This window comes from Notolepis coatsorum (assembly GCF_963971535.1).
Source record: "Notolepis coatsorum genome assembly, chromosome: 15".
In the NCBI taxonomy this organism is placed as follows: Eukaryota; Metazoa; Chordata; class Actinopteri; order Aulopiformes; family Paralepididae; genus Notolepis; species Notolepis coatsorum.
This window is the reverse complement of record NC_140179.1, coordinates 93767708-93786688: the sequence shown is the minus strand read 5'-3', so window position 1 is coordinate 93786688 and position 18981 is coordinate 93767708. Positions and strand designations below refer to the sequence as shown.

At 47.0% G+C, this 18981-nt stretch overlaps 1 protein-coding gene across 1 annotated transcript in view; it reads left to right on the top strand.

Annotated features, from left to right (window-relative positions):
- Positions 1 to 1105: 1105 nt before the first annotated feature.
- Positions 1106 to 18981, top strand: part of LOC311242143 (plexin-B2-like) — a 339450-nt gene continuing 321574 nt past the window's right edge. Inside the window, 1 exon segment of the mRNA XM_084331096.1 lies at positions 1106 to 1568. The gene's annotated coding sequence lies outside the window, so the exon portion shown is untranslated.

Genomic DNA, 18981 nt, shown 5'->3' with positions numbered 1-18981 from the left:
CAGTTTGCATTGATAATAATAAACAAACAGGCTGAAAGTAACGTCAGCGTCCTCTTACCGTTCGCCGATGAGACTGGAGGAAAAAGATCCAACTTATTTGACGGCGATCTCCTAAATCCATTTCCGGTTTGTATAATCATAATAAACGCCCAAATCGTATCGATTATTGCGTTAAGGCAGCGATCGCTACACACGGATGTGTGTCTACAGTCCCGCAACAATATGTGAATGTCGGACGCATTTGCCAGATGCACCGGAGATCTCCAGAGATCCATTTCCGGTTGCAACTCGCCGATCATCCACCAGGCGGCAGTATTGAAGCGTTGCAGCAGAGTTGTGCAGGCTCCCACTGCATCAGACCAGGCTCCGTGAGGGAATTATGAATAACATGGCGAGAAAAATGAAATATGATCTCAATAACGTCGTACGCCGTGGAATGGCAGAATTAGCATGACCTTGAAACACGTTGTACGACGTTTATGGACGCAGGATGTGTTAAAATAGCTCTTATACTCTCACATGCTCCAGTCCACACGCATGCGCACTATGAAGCCCCGCCCAACAAAACCAGGTACACAGGCTTGCGTTGCTCTTGGGACAGGGTTGCACTCCGTGCAGGGTAAGATTTGAGCCAAAGCGCGTGCACGCACACAGGAATGCGCTGCACTCGCCAACTCGCTATAAGTACCCACCTGGGCTACTTTGCATATCAATAGCGCCGGTCGTCAGGTGTGTTAAATATGTTCTCAGATACATTCACACCTAACTTGTTGTGAATGATATGTGTTACATTCCATTCGTAGAGGCAATTAGGCACTGTCTGTAGTCTGTGCTCAAGCGAGGGGACATTTATGCGCATGCGCGGGAGCACGCGCACGTGGCGCCATTAGGTGTGTGCAACCCCAGTTGATATCAGGAACGCACGCCTGCAGGTACATGCCACGACGCCCCGCCCACGCACAGTCATCAAACCTAGTCCAAGCCACGAAGCCCCGCCCAGACGTTGGGCTTGCGGCTCTGCAGATATCCCCTACTCCCTGTTCCCCATGTTGTCTCCTGTCGCGCTTACAGTTGGGCTTGTGGCTCAAGTCAACCGAGAGGAGCGAGTGCGTGTGTTTCTCTGAGTGACCTGCGCGCGTCTGACCACACGCACCTGAAGGAGGGGGCAGGTACAGGTAACAGGTACATGCGCTCCTTGGAGACTTTATTACAGGAAGAAGAAGAAGAAGACCGGCGACGATTGTTGGGAATAATCGGAAAGTAAAAAAAAAAACGGACGCGCAGCTACAGCAGCGACGCGCAACAATTCTCCGGGATTTTCTATCTTTGCGCTTTTTCGCTTCTTCTTTGGCACATTATTAATGATGTTTATTTCGCACGGTTTGTTATTCCGAATGAGGATGTGAAGAACGCGGAACTTTTTCTGGAGGACCGAGAGAGAGGAGCTGAGTTTTATTAGTATTATTCCCAGGCGTTGGTTGGAACTGTTTGGGGGAAATAGGAGCAGAGACCAGAGGAACCGTCGGGACGTTGAGACGGGATTTCAGCAGCAGGCGAATCATCCAGAGGTGAGACTTGTTGGCAACAACAGCCCAGATGACTCTCTTAACTCTTCTTTTTCCTCGCGTCTGTGTTTGTTCACTAATGTTGTGGCATTTACAAGTGACAGATTGTTGGTATTGATTTTTTTCCCCTGCTTTGTTTTGCCCTCCCTCCCCTCCTCTCTCCCAAACTTACTTTTCTGTGGCTACTTTCCCCTTCCGTGACTGTGATGCACCGAGTGAATCCACAGTCACTTGCTCCTCGATAGGAAACCAACGTACGTTGACCCTGAAGGACTGGTTCTGGCCGAACCGTTCGTTCTACAAGAATCACAGAGACGTTTCAAAGGTGCTCACAGTTGCACGAGGGTTTCGGACAGAGATACGGGATGGTTTGAAAGCTCGGCGTTGCTAATAAACATTTTAATTATTTTTTATAAACTGGTCAACACTGCTCAAAACGGCATTATTTCCGGCGTTGGCTGCCTGGTGCGCCTGCGCTGTGATCACCCATCATGCACCCAACACCGGAAATAGTGCAGTGTTGAGCAGTGTTAACCAGTTTATAAAAAATATTTAAAATGTTTATTAGCAACGCCGAGCTTTCAAACCATCCCGTATCTCTGTCCGAAACCCTCGTGCAACTGTGAGTACCTTTGAAATGTCTCTGTGATACTTGTAGAACGAACGGTTCGGTCAGAACCAGTCCTTCATGGTCAACATAGGTTGGTTTGCTATTGAGGAGCAAGTGACTGTGGATTCATCAGTCACGAAAGGGGCTAACTAATGTTGTGGCATTTACAAGTGACAGATTGTTTATTGATTTTTTCCCCCCTGCTTTGATTTTGTCATCCCCGCCCCCCCCCCCCCCCCCCCCCTCGCTCCCTCACAAACGTACTCTTCGTGGCTACTTTCCCAGGCTGATTATAAACAGGAAAGGCTTTAGTCAACAGATCTGTAACCCTGCAGGCGCCCGAGAGTTCCAGCCTCGCTTCTTAATTCTTCTTATCAATGGAAAGAACCTCCAGCTTCTCGTATTTGCTTGATCCTCTTGTGGTAAATAAATCACACGACTGTAATAATGTAGCTACTGTAGCGGGCCTTATATGAATTGAAAATGGGGGACCCTGATGTAAACAAGACTGCTAATACAGTTTTCATTCATTCATTCACACCTGACAACGATTGAAAAACTGTTTATTTGGAGTACATATGAAGGTATATCACGTCTGCATACATGTTTTATATTCAGGTGTGAATGGGACACGAGACGTGGTAGCTCTCGTGATAAGTGAATGGTGTAAAATTCAACTGTATAACTAATAATACATACACGTTTTATGGTAGGTACTGGTTTCCCTTAACGTGAATAAAGTTCAACAGTGATCAGACGAGCGTTCTCAAGGCCATGCCAGCAGCCAACAATAATATCCCACACAGAGGCGAAAGTCCTGTGCTCCTGGGTCATTATAGTAGCGTCGACCGTCGAGGGCTCTGCTAAGGAGTTCTCAACGTGGGGTCCGGGGACCAACAGGGGGTCCTTGAGGGGCGGGGGGGTCCTCAGAAAAATGGGGAATGGTTTAATTTGTTATTAGACTCAAGTTTGTGTATGTACTTCCATACACACAAAAACTAAATACTGTTCCTCCCAGCCCAGAGGAACAGTGCAACAATAAAGGTTAAAAATAAAATATAAACTAAAAAGGTGTATGCATCTAAGTCCATTAAAAAGCTGCACGAAAATACATATAAGACACTCAAATAATGATTAAATAAAAACAGCTAGCAGCACAGTTATTAATAATCTACTGACACAGGGAATGGAACCCCTAAACCTGGCAGTGTTAGTGCCTTGCTCTACCTGTTGAGCTACACAGGGAATGGAACCCAGTGTTAGTGCCTTGCTCTACCCACTGAGCTACATAAGGAATGGAACCCCTAAACCTGGCACTTGTTAGTGCCTTGCTCTACCTGTTGAGCTACACAGGGAATGGAACCCCTAAACCTGGCACTTGTTAGTGCCTTGCTCTACCTGTTGAGCTACACAGGGAATGGAACCCAGTGTTAGTGCCTTGCTCTACCCACTGAGCTACATAAGGAATTGAACCCCTAAACCTGGCACTTGTTAGTGCCTTGCTCTACCTGTTGAGCTACACAGGGAATGGAACCCAGTGTTAGTGCCTTGCTCTACCCACTGAGCTACATAAGGTCAAGGAATGGAACTCCTAACCCTGGCAGTGTTAGGGCCTTGTTTTACCCATGGAGCTACAAAGAGAGTTGAACATTTACCCTGGCATTATTTGTACCATGTGCTCATCAACTGAGCTACACAGGGAAGAGTGAACTCAAAAAGGCAAGGTAGTCCAACAGTAAGGTATACTGTCTATCTGTATGTCGTGTGTGTCATGTTATGATGAATTGAAAATGGGGGACCCTGATGTAAACAAGACGAAAGTCTTTCTCTGGTCTGCATCCCCTTAGCAATTGTATGTATTGAGCTGTACTGTACCCATTCTGCAATCTGTTAATAAAGTTTTCAATCAATCAATCAATCAATAAGGTACCATTACAGTAGAATTAAATAAAAAGGAATGAATGGTTGTTGTAACTACACCCTAAGAGTGTTGCTTGCTTCAACCTTCTTTTATGAGAGTGTAGTGAGTATAAATATACGCCCAGCCTATAGGCCGTACTGTAAGTACACGTCACAGACTGTAATTCGTGCAACATAACCTGTTTAGTGCAGAAGTGGAATGCAGGCCAGGTTTCTCCTGTCAGAGCCGTTTGTTTCGCTGCATGGAGGTGTGTTCCTCAAGCCCCCTATAGGTAGCAGCAGGTGCTGCGCTGGGAGATGCAGCCAGAATATCACATCGCTGTTTTTTTTTATTTTTATTTTTTTTATTATTAGATCTTCTTTTTTCTTTACGTCATTATATAATAATACAATTGTCATGCTGGTACTATTCCATTCAAATGTTCTGTTTTCTTCTTACTCTTTTAATCACTGCTGCAAGGAAAACCCCTTTTGATTAACTTCAAAATATAGAGTAACAACAGTGCATATATTTTATTATACATTCACATTGTGGCAGAAACTAGTAGTATTGTTAAAATCCATATCTTTGCATGGATACGTGACGGTATATATTATTCATAGTGGATATAATATACCTCCCAGCCCTACTGGTCGGTCATCTATTGTGGTTGCTGGTAAAGGGACGTCCTCCATAACAGACATTATTAGTCAATTTAAGTTTGAATGCACAGGGAGGACATTTGTTTGAACGCAGTGTCTTGTCTGACACTGGAGAAGACGGCAAGCGCATTTCCCATAATCTTGCCGTGTTCCTTTCTATAATAGTGACTTTGTTGATTCATTCTGATGTACAGATCTGTAAAACTGTTTCCCACATGCCGAGGTATCTCTTGTAAATCTTGTGCTTGTCATGATTTTTCATAGGTTGAGTGATAAAACCCCCAAAATCCAGATATCGTCGACATTATGAATCTCTTAGCTACTGATCTAGTTTAACCCATATTGCTATGTTTGGTAAATGCATTCCTCCAGTATATATAGGCTGTTAAATTTTTTGCCACTTTTAATTCAATTGAATGTCCAACAGCCAATCACATGGTGACAGACAGACATCTTGACAGACGAACATTACAAACATGTTGACAGAGGGCCAACACACGGTGGAGGAAGTGGTATTTGTACAGTGGTGTTTACATTTTTTCTGTTTCATTTGTCGTTACTAGGGATGGAGCGCGTTGTCTAAAGAATCGGAACCGTTCGGTTCGATCACCGCTGTTTGGGCACCTAGAGACCGTTGGATTTACTTTGGTACTGTGGAATTTAGCTGTGTAGTCTAATCCATCACTCCTGGGTTTACTTTGGTACTGTGGAACCCTTTGCTGCAATCTATGGAGTGCTTTTGTAACTGGCCTTTGACTATTTCCATTTACTGTCGTACAACACTAAGTAAGAATAAGGAATACTAAGTTCAGTTAACATTAGTAATAATTAATGCCCGCTGCATTTAAATCCAAAACAGAGCGGGACCTTTTCAGTTTGTCCAGGCGATGTGGTGAGAGTGCAGCTGGGTCAGTCAGTTTGTCTCAGAAATGACTATTGGACTACTGGTAAATGGAGGATACCGTAATATGAACCAAACCGTGATTTTTGTGAGCCATTCCACCCCTAGTCTGAGTTAAATGTGATGATATTATACAGTGATTATGGATTTCAGCTAATTATCACCCAGCACCTAATTCTTCAGGATATAGGCTAACGTGGAAACAACATTTAAACATTTTTTAATCGATGAGCAGAATACTAAGAACAAACCTAACCGACCAATCAAAGGATTTTCAGGGGTGGTCCTAATGGCAGGACAGCCAGTGGAAAGGAGTGTTGACTGTGTGAATGTAATGGACGAAAATGTGTTGCTGTTATTTTAGTCTGATACGGTATTGGGTCCCTGTCTGGGAAACTATCACCTTCCTAAACGTAAGCTTTTTAGGAATCAAGAAGACTATACATATTATTTACCATTACATTCGGTTTTCAAATGGCTGACTAGTTTATTGTCCTTTCTGAAATCCATCATAACAATGACGACAACAGAGGAGGGGAGAGGACGGGTAGAGAAGGAGAGAGGAGGAGAGAGGAGGAGAGAGGAAGGGTAGAGGAGGAGAGGGGAAGGGGAGAGGAGGAGAGAGGACGGGTAGAGGAGGAGAGAGGAAGGGGAGAGGAAGGGGAGAGGAGGAGAGGGGAAGGGGAGAGGAGGAGAGAGGACGGGTAGAGGAGGAGAGAGGACGGGGAGAGGAAGGGGAGAGGAGGAGAGGGGAAGGGGAGAGGAGGAGAGAGGACGGGTAGAGGAGGAGAGAGGAAGGGGAGAGGAGGAGAGGGGAAGGGGAGAGGACGGGTAGAGGAGAGGAGAAGGAGAGAGGAGGAAAGAGGACGGGTAGAGGAGGAGAGAGGAAGGGGAGAGGAGGAGAGGGGAAGGGGAGAGGACGGGTAGAGGAGAGAGGGAGAGGAGAAGGAGAGAGGAGGAGAGAGGACGGGTAGAGAAGGAGAGAGGAAGGGGAGAGGAGGAGAGGGGAAGGGGAGAGGGGAAGGGGAGAGGAGGAGAGAGGACGGGTAGAGGAGGAGAGAGGACGGGTAGAGAAGGAGAGAGGAGGAGAGAGGACGGGTAGAGGAGGAGAGAGGAAGGGGAGAGGAAGGGGAGAGGAGGAGAGAGGAAGGAGAGGAGAAGGGGAGAGGAGGAGAGAGGAAGGGGGGAGGAGGAGAGATAGGGGAGAGAGGAAGGGGAGAGGAAGGGGGGAGGAGGAGAGGAGAGGAAGGGGAGAGGAGGAGAGAGGAATGGAAGAGGAGGAGAGGAGGAGAGAGGAAGGGGGGAGGAGAGAGGAAGGGTAGAGAAGGAGATGAGAGAAGAAGGGTAGAGTAGGAGAGAGGAAGGGTAGAGGATGAGAGAAGAAGGGGAGAGGAGGAGAGGATGAAGGGTAGAGGAGGAGAGGAAGGGGAGAGGAGGAGAGGGGAAGGGGAGAGGAGGAGAGAGGACGGGTAGAGGAGGAGAGAGGAAGGGGAGAGGAGGAGAGGGGAAGGGGAGAGAGGAAGGGGAGAGGGGGAGAGAGGAAGGGGAGAGGAGGAGAGGAAGGGGAGAGGAAGGGGAGAGGAGGAGAGGGGAAGGGTAGAGGATGAGAGAAGAAGGGGAGAGGAGGAGAGGATGAAGGGGGGAGGAGGAGAGGAAGGGGAGAGAGGAAGGGGAGAGGAAGGGGAGAGGAGGAGAGGGGAAGGGGAGAGGAGGAGAGAGGAAGGGGAGAGGAGGAGAGGATGAAGGGGGGAGGAGGAGAGGAAGGGGAGAGAGGAAGGGGAGAGGAAGGGGAGAGGAGGAGAGGGGAAGGGGAGAGGAGGAGAGAGGAAGGGGAGAGGAGGAGAGAGGACGGGTAGAGGAGGAGAGAGGAAGGGGAGGGGAGAGGAGAGAGGAAGGGGAGAGGAGGAGAGGGGAAGGGGAGAGGAGGAGAGAGGAAGGGGAGAGGAGGAGAGAGGAAGGGGAGAGGAGGAGAGAGGAAGGGGAGAGGAGGAGAGAGGAAGGGGAGAGGAGGAGAGGGGAGGAGAGGAAGGGGAGAGGAGGAGAGAGGAAGGGGGGAGGAGAGAGGAAGGGGGGAGGAGAGAGGAAGGGTAGAGGAGGAGATGAGAGAAGAAGGGGAGAGGAGGAGAGAGGAAGGGGGAGAGGAGAGAGGAAGGGTAGAGAAGGAGATGAGGAGATAAGAAGGGTAGAGTAGGAGAGAGGAAGGGTAGAGGAGGAGAGAGGAAGGGGAGAGGAGGAGATGGGGTAGTGGGGTAGAGGAAGAGAAGAGGAGAGGAGAGGGGCAGAGAGGAGATGGGGTAGAGGACAAGAAGAGGAGAGCATAGCGGAGTAGAGGAGAAAGGAAGGGTAGAGAGCTTGTGTTCAGACTGGAACAGGGCTGTTACTAAACAATGTGTCCTCGTTGTAATAAAGCACGTCTAAATTATACTTGTGATGGGGGCGTATAACTGATGGAAAGAGAACAGAGAGGAAGAGGAGCAGAGAGAAGAGTGAAGGAGAGGAAGAGAGGAGGAGGAGGAGATGTGAAGAGAAGAGCGAAGGAGAGGAGTTTCTCTCTGATCCTGCATGTTGGAATGACTCAACACAGGAAGCCAGGAAGGGCCCACTCACCCACAGGGGTCAGAGGTCGGACAGCAAATGTCCAGGGAGAGTGACCCCCCCGGCCCCCCCCCCCCCCCCCCCACTCACACACATGTTCACACACATGACTAATGGTTTTGTTTGTTTGTCTTTCTGTGTGTGTGTGTGTGTGCATGTGTGTGTGCTTGTGTGTGAGAGAGAGGAAGACTTAATTCTTGCCTAGCAGAACCTAGCAGAGCGAGCCCGTGTACACTGACCCTATTCATGAGAGAGAGAGAGAGAGAGAGAGAGAGAGAGAGAGAGAGAGAGAGTTGGTAACCTCATGTCCATGTCCTCTGTCTGTAATCACTGTACGACGTGTTCTGTTGTCGGTCGGTCTGTCTCTCTCTCTCTCTGTCTGTGTGCATCTCTGCCTTTGTCTCACTCCCATTATCTCTTTTCTTTCTCTATTCTTTTTCTCTATCCTCTCTCTCTCTCTCTCCCCTCCATCTCTCTCTTGTCTATTACACTTGTATCCACCTCTCTCTCTCTCTCTGTCTATCTACACTTATCTCTCTCTCTCTCTCTCTCTCTCTCTCTCTCCTCTCTCTGTCTATCTACACTCTTGTCCACCCCCTCTCTCGGTCTGTCTACTCTTATCTCCCTTCAGTGTTTCAGTCCCCCCTTTCTCTCTCTTCTCTCTATCTCTCTCCTCCTTTCATTCTCACTCCGTTCCATCTTTCAGTCTCTCCCCTCTGTTTCTCTCGCTCTCTATCTCTCTCTCTCTCCCCCCCCTTCTCTCTTTCTCATGCTTCAGTCTTCCAGTCTCCAGTCCCCCTCTCTCTCCTCTCCACCTCTCTCCCGTCACTCTCTCTCTCCCCATGATCTCGCTCCTCTATTTATTCTCACTTCAGTCCCTCTCTCCTCTCCCCCCCTCTCAGTTTATGTAAAGGTCCAATGCTTCTTGCAGCACTGTTAAATGAGGTGAAAGACTATCGCCATTGGAAATGAGCCTGTATGTTTCTTTATTTCTCTTTCTCCTCTTTTCTGTGTATTTTTCATATTCTCTCTTTCTCTTTGTTTGTCTTTGACATATTCTCTCTCTCTCTCTCTTTCTCTCCCCCACCCACTCGCCCCCACCTACACTCTGTGTTTTACCTCTGGCTGGTCTTCCCTAAACAGAACCATCTGTTGCCAGGACACCCACCTAGACCAATTACAAGGCCAGGTGACATTCCATCCCCCAGCGTTCCTCGCTCCCGTTTGGCCAGCTCAAAGCCAGAGTAAACACTCTGCAGCCAATCACAGACAGAGTAAACAGCAGACCAGGAAATAGCCCTCCTGGGGCGAACAGTACAGCCTGTAATAGCTGGTGCTTTGCTGTTTGGTTTATCTTACATTGTTGTGTGTGTGCACCCTTGTTTTCCTACCATTGTGGGTAGGAAAAAAATTGGGGCTATTCATAAGTGATGTGTGGGAGCGTTGGCCCAGACCCCAGACGGTAAAGGAGCTATTTTATGGTTAGGGGCTATGTTTATTGTTAGGTTTAGGGTTAGGCATGAGGTTTTTCTGGTTAAAGGAGCACTTCCTCCAAAAATTATAATTTGTAGGCTATATCAATTACGCACCCTGTGATGCCTTGAATTCATGAAGATTCCTCTTCTTGCATGTCTCCACGGTGAACATATAGGTAATATATAGAGTTGTTCCGATACCGATGCCAGTATCGGAAATGCCTCCGATACAGCCTAAAATGCTGGTATCGGTATTGGTGAGTACATGTCAAATCTATGCTCCGATCCCATATGATGTAATTTATCAACAACACGTGCGGCATCCTCTTGCTGAGAGTGAGCATTATAAAATAAACGTGTTTTTAATCGAGCGTGAATTAAAGTGTCAATGCCGTTTGTCATTTTAACAGCAGATACTTTCTTAAATGCCATCGTCCCGAGAGAGCGTGTGACGGGGAGCTCTGATGTGTTCGCTTGCTGGTGTTAGCATTAGCTGAAGAGCTAGCTGAAGAGCTAGTTTTATCTTTAACGTTACCTTGTCTAAAGTTGGGGCTATTCATAATCCAGCAATAATGGCTGCAGGCCTGCAAGCAAAGTACAGCAAGTTGGCAAAGGAGTATTCCAAGGTAAATCACTTTTTCACCAGTAACGTTACATTGTCTTTCCATCTAGCTCACGTTAACTGGCTAACCTAAGTGTCGTCACTGATCGACCTCTCGCACACATGCACGCAATTAATGACATGTTGAGCAGTTGAGGACAGCCATACCGGTGACAATGTTTAGCTTTCAGTGCCAAAGGATAAGAGTCTGAGGCGGAGTCTAAAAAGAGAATGTTGAATATTTATTTTGCATCGAAAATCACAACATAGACGTTACTACTAGCTAACTGAACCGGAGCTGACTGGTTAGCAAGTGCAACAACGTATAACGTCCGTGCGGAACCAATGTCCCAACACCAACAACAGTTCCGTGGGTGAGCATAGTTGTCAATTAATGATACTAATCTATACAATCACCTGTTGTTGAATAAATACCATTACTTTCTAGTTATTACTAAAAAACAGTATATATAAAACAGTATATGTAGCTGTAAAAAAAATTATTTATATTTTATAATTTATATAATATATAATTATTTTTTAAATGTATGCACTGGTATCGGATCAGTACTCGGTATCTGCCGATACCCAAAGCTTAGGTATCGGAATCGGATCGGGAAGGAAAAAATGGTATCTGAACATCTCTAGTAATATAAATACTTGATGAATTGAAGTGAATGGAGATTTGGTTTAACAACAGCTAAGTAAACATCCATTTACAAACTCTTTCACAACTTGCACAACCTGCAGTAGGCTATAATCCAAGTCTCGTCTATCCAGTCGTATGCTCGGTACTTCACAAACACACATTGTTTTGCTAAAACCTTGCTAACGAAAAACATTTCTGGTTAAGTGCTTCTTGCTTTCAAATGGAACACGTGTTTTTCCGTGTTCTCGAGAAGAGTCCATATGAAAGAGCCGCCGCCGTGGTGGTACTGTATTCGCAACGTTGTAAGTGGAAAATCATTAGCCTCTGTGTCTTCAAGACGTGTTGCCTAGTAACCACCGTGTCCTCACGACTTCAACCCACTTCAGTCCAAACTATGGCTGATAACTAACTAAGCGCATAAAAGAAAATATTGTTTGTTTCCTGTTGGTTGTCAGTTAAGGCCATGGGTAGGTAGGGAATTTATTTTATTTAATTTTTTCCCACGGCGACTATGGATAGGGAATTTCTTTATTTAATTAAAATGTTCACGACAACATGGATGCATGTACTCTGACAGCATGTTTAATATCCATAATACGAAAGGTTTGACTAAGATTTTAATGAAACTGTATTAAAAAAAAATGTAATTTAAAAAAGTTTTTAAATTTTTTAATATATATATTTTTTTAACTCATAAAATAAATTGGGTCGCACCTAAATCGGCAGGGTCGGTCGGCAAACGGAACCAAACAATTTTTTCTTTTAGGCCTAAGCGCATAACTTAAAGCCTGGCAAGATGGATTCGCACGTGATCTCGCAAAGCCAGAAACCATGTCTAGCTTTTTCTTGTATTGTGCTCAGACACACAGACAGACAGACACTTTATTTATCCTGTGAGCAAATTCAGCCGCTGCTCGGCAACCATTCAGCCAGCCGAGCGCACACCAAGACATATAACCTAACCAAGCCAGCTCCCAGGACAGACAGACGGACAGACATAGAAAGGAAGGGAGCAGCCTGACTTGATTTAGTCCAGGTTACGTAAGGCTAGTCTGGGCCAGCTGTTGGCTTGTTGCTGCTATTAACCTTGTTGTTATCAGGGAGGCTTAATGGGGAGGCCTTTAAGCTTTAAGAAGCCTAACTGAGACAAGAGAGCAAGGTAAATGCGGAAATGTGCGGCTCAATGCGGGTGGCCCCACCACAGTGCTTGCAGTGCTGAGTTGTTCCTGGTTAAGTGAGTTGTTCCTTGGGAGAGGTGTGTGTACGTAGGACCAGTGATGTCTCCCCTGGAGAGGTGTGTGTACGTAGGACCAGTGATGTCTCCCCTGGAGAGGTGCGTGTACTAGGACCAGTGATGTCTCCCCTGGAGAGGTGCGTGTAGGACCAGTGATGTCTCCCCTGGAGAGGTGTGTGTAGGACCAGTGACGTCTCCCCTGGAGAGGTGCGTGTAGGACCAGTGATGTCTCCCCTGGAGAGGTGCCTGTAGGACCAGTGACGTCTCCCCTGGAGAGGTGTGTGTAGGAACAGTGATGTCTCCCCTGGAGAGGTGCCTGTTAGGACCAGTGGTGTCTCCCCTGGAGAGCTGTGTGTAGGACCAGTGACGTCTCCCCTGGAGAGGTGCCTGTAGGACCAGTGACGTCTCCCCTGGAGAGGTGCCTGTAGGACCAGTGATGTCTCCCCTGGAGAGCTGTGTGTAGGACCAGTGACGTCTCCCCTGGAGAGGTGCCTGTTAGGACCAGTGGTGTCTCCCCTGGAGAGGTGCGTGTAGGACCAGTGACGTCTCCCCTGGAGAGGTGCGTGTAGGACCAGTGGTGTCTCCCCTGGAGAGGTGCGTGTAGGACCAGTGGTGTCTCCCCTGGTGCTCCAACAGCATCTTCACCTTCTTCACTAACACCTGCTTCACATTCACACGGTTCCTTTCACACCTAGGAGCTGCCCAGTACAACCACAGTCTGACACTGTTGACCACTAGGAGCTGCCCAGTACAACCACAGTATGACACTGTTGACCACTAGGAGCTGCTCAGTACAACCACAGTCTGACACTGTTGGCCACTAGGAGCTGCCCAGTACAACCACAGTCTGACACTGTTGACCACTAGGAGCTGCCCAGTACAACCACAGTCTGACACTGTTGGCCACTAGGAGCTGCCCAGTACAACCACAGTCTGACACTGTGTTGACCACTAGGAGCTGCCCAGTACAACCACAGTCTGACACTGTTGACCACTAGGAGCTGCCCAGTACAACCACAGTCTGACACTGTTGACCACTAGGAGCTGCCCAGTACAACCACAGTCTTGACACTGTTGACCACTAGGAGCTGCCCAGTACAACCACAGTCTGACACTGTTGACCACTAGGAGCTGCCCAGTACAACCACAGTCTGACACTGTTGACCACTAGGAGCTGCCCAGTACAACCACAGTCTGACACTGTTGACCACTAGGAGCTGCCCAGTACAACCACAGTCTGACACTGTTGACCACTAGGAGCTGCCCAGTACAACCACAGTCTGACACTGTTGACCACTAGGAGCTGCCCAGTACAACCACAGTTTGACACTGTTGACCACTAGGAGCTGCCCAGTACAACCACAGTCTGACACTGTTGACCACTAGGAGCTGCCCAGTACAACCACAGTCTGACAGTGTTGACCACTAGGAGCTGCCCAGACTAGTACAACCACAGTCTGACACTGTTGACCACTAGGAGCTGCCCAGTACAACCACAGTCTGACACTGTTGGCCACTAGGAGCTGCCAGTACAACCACAGTCTGACGCTGTTGACCACTAGGAGCTGCCCAGTACAACCACAGTCTGACACTGTTGACCACTGAGCAACTCCACTGGAGCAGGTTAAGTGCCTTGCTAAAAAATAAATAATAATAATAATAATAATAATAATAATAATAATAATAATAATAATAATAATAATAATAATAATAATAATAATAATAATAATAATAATAATAATAATAATAATAATAAATTCTCTACCTACCCATGGTCTTAACTGACAACCAACAGTAACCAACCCATTTTTCTTAGGCCCTACCAAAATGCAGATACTGGCTTTCTGCTGGGCACTGACAATATCATAATATACAATATCTCGTTTCTATTGTACATTTTTACATTATACTTGTTGTGTTTGAGTCCGCTGCATTTAACCCATCCTCCTAACTGTTTAGTTGCAGTGGGCAGTCACGGTCCAGCGCCCAGGGACCAACTCCAGTTCTAATGCCAGACTAGTACTTTGGTCAAGGGCAATGGTTAGAGTATGTACCTACTAGCATGCTTTTATGGTGTGTGAGGAAACCAGAGTACTTGGAGGAACGCTAACACAGGGAGAACATACAAACTCCTCCCGCTGGGGCTCAAACCCAGGACCTTCTCCTGCTCTGAGGCAACAGTGCTGCTAAGCACTGCGCTGCCTCTGAACACCAGTCCCCCCCTCCCCCAGTCCCTGAAGTCTAACCGCAGGAGGTGATGTCAGACGGCCAGGACGCGTCATGACAAGTCGGGTCAAATCGTCTTCCTTCTATGGCTCAATTTAAACGCCAGTGTTGTCAGACGGCATTCGGATGAATTCCCTGTTGTCTGCCAAGCCTTCAAAACACACACGCACACGCACACACACACGCATACACACACACACGCGCGCACACGCACACACACATGCACAGTGCACACACACACTAATCAGTGTGATGATAGACATTTAGCTGTCGAACCTAGAGTGGGATGTGCAGAGAGCCATTTAGCTGCCAGGGTGAATACCTCTTTCTCTCCATTTCTCTCCCTCTCTCTCTTTACAGTATGTCTCTGTCTCTCTGTCTCTGTCTCTCTCTGCTCATATGTCTGACATTAAGTATGTAGCCTACTGTGTAATGTGCTTCTTTTCTCTCTCTCTCTCTGTCTCTGTCTCTGTCTCTCTGTCTCTGTCTCTGTCTCTCTCTCTGTCTCTGTCTCTGTCTCTCTGTCTCTCTGTCTCTCTGTCTCTCTCTCTCTCTCTCTGTCTCTCTGTCTCTCTGTCTCTCTGTCTCTGTCTCTGTCTCTGTCTCTGTCTCTGTCTCTCTCTCTCTGTCTCTCTCTCTCTGTCTCTCTAATCGTTAAATTAATGTAAGATTCTGTGCTGCTTGCATGGCTGGTAGAAGAATAACATGTATAGAAAAAATAACGATTTAAGATTTGGAAAAAACCCAAGTAGGAGGAGGGGGGGGGGGGGGGGGGGTGAAGGAGGAGGATGAGCAGGATGAGGATGATGATAGTCTCGAGTCCTCCCGACACAAGTAGTCGAGGCGGGAGATGACTGTTGATTGGACAAGGAGTTGGGTGGCTTCTTTTGTCAGGAAGGGGCGTTGCTCAGGAGGAATCTGCAGGTTCTGGTTGTCGCTGCGATGTGAGCAGAGAAGTTCAACTGGTCGTCGAGGACAACACCAAGGTTCTTGGCGGTCGGGGACACGGTCACAGCTGCATTCTCGACTGTGATGGAGAGGTCGGTCAGGGGGGAGGATTTGGCCGGCAGGTGGAGCAATTCTGTTTAGCTTAGGTTTAGTTTGAGGTGGTTGGTCGTCACATTACAAACGTGTTACAGACAAACATTACAAACATGTTGACAGACAAACATTACAAACATGTTGACGGACAAACTTTACAAACATGTTGAAAAACTTTACAAACATGTTGACAGAGGGTGAACAGAACACCATAGAGAATGTGGTATTTGTGCCCCGTTTCATTAACCGTTGCCGAAGTAGATGACCGATCAAATACAGTTTTCTGGATATCTGGTCATGTGGCACTACGCAGTGGCAGAGAGCGCCGGCCTGTTGGAACGCTGTTTGGCCATTAGCGACATACTGTGTGTGTGTGTGTTTGCATGTCTGGCTGCACACGTGTGGGTCAGACTGCATTTGTTTGTCCATTAACAACGAAGCGTACGTGTAATCTCTGTTTAGTCTTCTGCTGCTAGCATCCAAAGGTTGTGTTTGCTGTGGACATAGTGTGTGTGTGTGTGTGTGTGTGTGTGTGTGTGTGTGTGTGTGTGTGATTGAGAGACCCCTCTCACTGTTCATGCAGTGGCAGCTTGATAAGGAGGGGAAGGAATCGGATCTCAGTCTCCACACCTGGATGTTCCACTTTCACCTTGAAAAACCCTTCTAGGAAATTCAGTTTCACTCGTTTCTCCCCTCTTCTCAGTTTTGATCGTATGGGGTTTGGCCCGAATGCCTTTTTTAAATTAATTTTATTTTATTTTTTTAACTAAGCTCCGGACATTCATTCTCACAAAAACAATTTTTTTTTCTTTTTTTATTGATCTTTTCCCCCCTCAATTTTCCTCCGATTTTCTCCCATCCCAATGTTAGTCGTTATGCCAATTCCCAATCCCCTTCCTGGTCGCTGCGCACTTACCCCCCACAGTCGGTCTGGGAGAGTGGAGGCTATCACGTGCTTCCTCCGACACACGTCCAGGCCTGCCGCGATAAGCAATAAATCGATTAATTGCCGCGATAATTAAAATGAATGCAATGATTTTGACGGGCGCGATTAATTGCTATTTGCGCGTTTGTTTTAATGAGGCGGACCCAGTGCCCCTTGTCAGTCACTGTCCGTGTTGGGAGGCGGGCCGCTGGCTTTACTACAGAGCACAGCACAGGAGCTCCGTGGGGCTAACGTTACCCCTCATTGTGTCTATTCTACTAGCATTAACGTTACTCATACAAACAGAGTAAACACAGTTTTCAATCAATCAATCAATAACAACATTAACGAGACCCTCGTTGTGTCTATTCTGCTAACGCTAACGTTACCTCTCATTGTGTATTCTACAAGCGTTAACGTTAGCTAGGCTGTCTATGCTAACGTTAACGAGCATTAGGCTAACAAGCTGTAACGTTACCAGTCGCGTCTATTTGCTAACGTTAGCATTAGGTAATAACCGGTTTAAAATGGATGGTGATTACCTCACGTTGTGTCTATTCTACTAGCATTAACGTTACTCATACAAACAATCAATAGCGAGTTATATTGATCACGCTATGTACGATAGCCATGCTAAAACGCTAGCACAACATTAGCACCTAACCTAACAACAAGCCTTAACAAGTCAGCGATCTTTTTGCGAGACTAAACTCTCCGCTCGGTGGCAAATTGTGTTGATGTCGGTTTTGTTTAATCAATAAATGAGGCAGAATACACAGTGACTGTATCCTTTGTTTATTGCACTTGTGCCTGCTGCAAACATGATTATGAAATCCTAGAGACGCGTCTCTATTCAGTGGTCTGCAGTGTTTCACGTGACTTTTCTGGTACCCAAAAAGTACCTGATAATCACAACAATACTTCCGGTCCGGTCGGTGGGCTTCAAAATAAAAGTCTTAAACACCGGAAAAGACGGAGCGGTGGGCTTCAAAATAAAAGTTTTGGGAAATAAATTCCTCCAAAAAAAAATTTCTCTAACCGGTCGCAATAATATCGCTTATCGCGATATTTTCGGGGGCAATTAATCGCCCAGCAAAATGTGTTATCGTGGCAGGCCTACGTCCAGCCAATCAACCGCTTCTTTTCACCTGGCAGCGCGGATTCTCATTGAGAGGGCGTAGCGTGTGGAAGGATCACACTATCCCACTCAGGTCCTATCCGCGCTTAGCAGGCGCCCCGACCGAACTGTAGGAGTCGCTGTTTACAACGACCCGGACCCACCCCGCCAGCTTCTCCCACCCTCTAATACTGGCAATTGTATTAGTGTGAACGGCCAGCCAAGCTGGTGACAACGGCGGAGCTGTGAGCTGGATTCGAACAGGCGAATCTAGCCGCTCCGGGGTTTGGTGACGAACGCAATCTCCGTTACGCCACCTGACCGCCCACAAAAACAAGGTTTTAAAAGAATTGCACTTTCACGGGGCGGCCGGGGAAGCACAGCGGACTAAGCGTCTGTCTACCACCGCAGAGACACCGGTATCGAATCCGGCTGTCGGCGTTGCCTCCGGCTTGGGCCAGCCGTCATACAAACTCAATTGGCAGAGTTAGCGGGTGGAAGTCGATGGGTGGTAATCTGGACGTTGTGGACAGCGACTCCTACAGGTCGGTTGGGGGACGCCTGCACAGCAGAGACGGGAAATGGCGGGGGTAGTGTGAGCCTCTGCATCCCCTTAACAATTGTGTGTATTGAGTTGTACTGTACCCATTCTGCAATCTGTTAATTCAAGTTTTTCAATCAATCAATTCAATCAACCCCCATCCCTTTCCCACTCTTAAAGATGGCTAAAATTTTACCATCAACCGGTCCCCCCCTGTTACATTCCTGATGATGACCACTCTGTTATCAGTCAGGTTTAAGTCTACTGTCTGACAACACGACGGAGAGTGTCATCGTAGTGATTCACTGTCTGTGTTATGAACAACAAGATTAGGAAAGTTCCTTCTTGGCCAGCAGTATTCATGTTCTATTTGAGGTCACGGTAAAGCAACAACTGCTCAATGGGTAGAGCTCATAATACTGCCAGGGTTCACGGTTCCATTCCCTGTGTAGCTCACTGGATGGAGCATGGCACTAATTCTGCTAGGGTTATGGGTAGGATTGCACAATACACCAATACTAGAAAAGTATTGCGATACCCAGCCTTTAAAAATGGTCCAATACTCCATTTTATTAGTATCGATACTTTTAGAATAATAGCCTGATGCCATATTTTCTAGGAGTTGAGTGGATGCATGACCGGAGCTGTGAGTGTGAGAGTGTGAGTGAGTCCACATTGTCTGTTTGTGATTCTGCCTAAAGTCAGGACAAACAAATATTTAGGAGCACGAAGATTATAGTAAAGATTATATCAAGCTGACAGTTCGATGACTTAAACCTTCAGCAACCTTTACTATCAAAAGAGCCCCCCCCCCCCCCCCCCACAAAATAAAAGTCATCTGGAGCCGCAAAACCTATTTAGCCTTAAAATGAGGATAACACAGTGTATAAGTAAGGGATAATGTATAGCTACGAGGTCATTGTCGCAAAATAATTGACC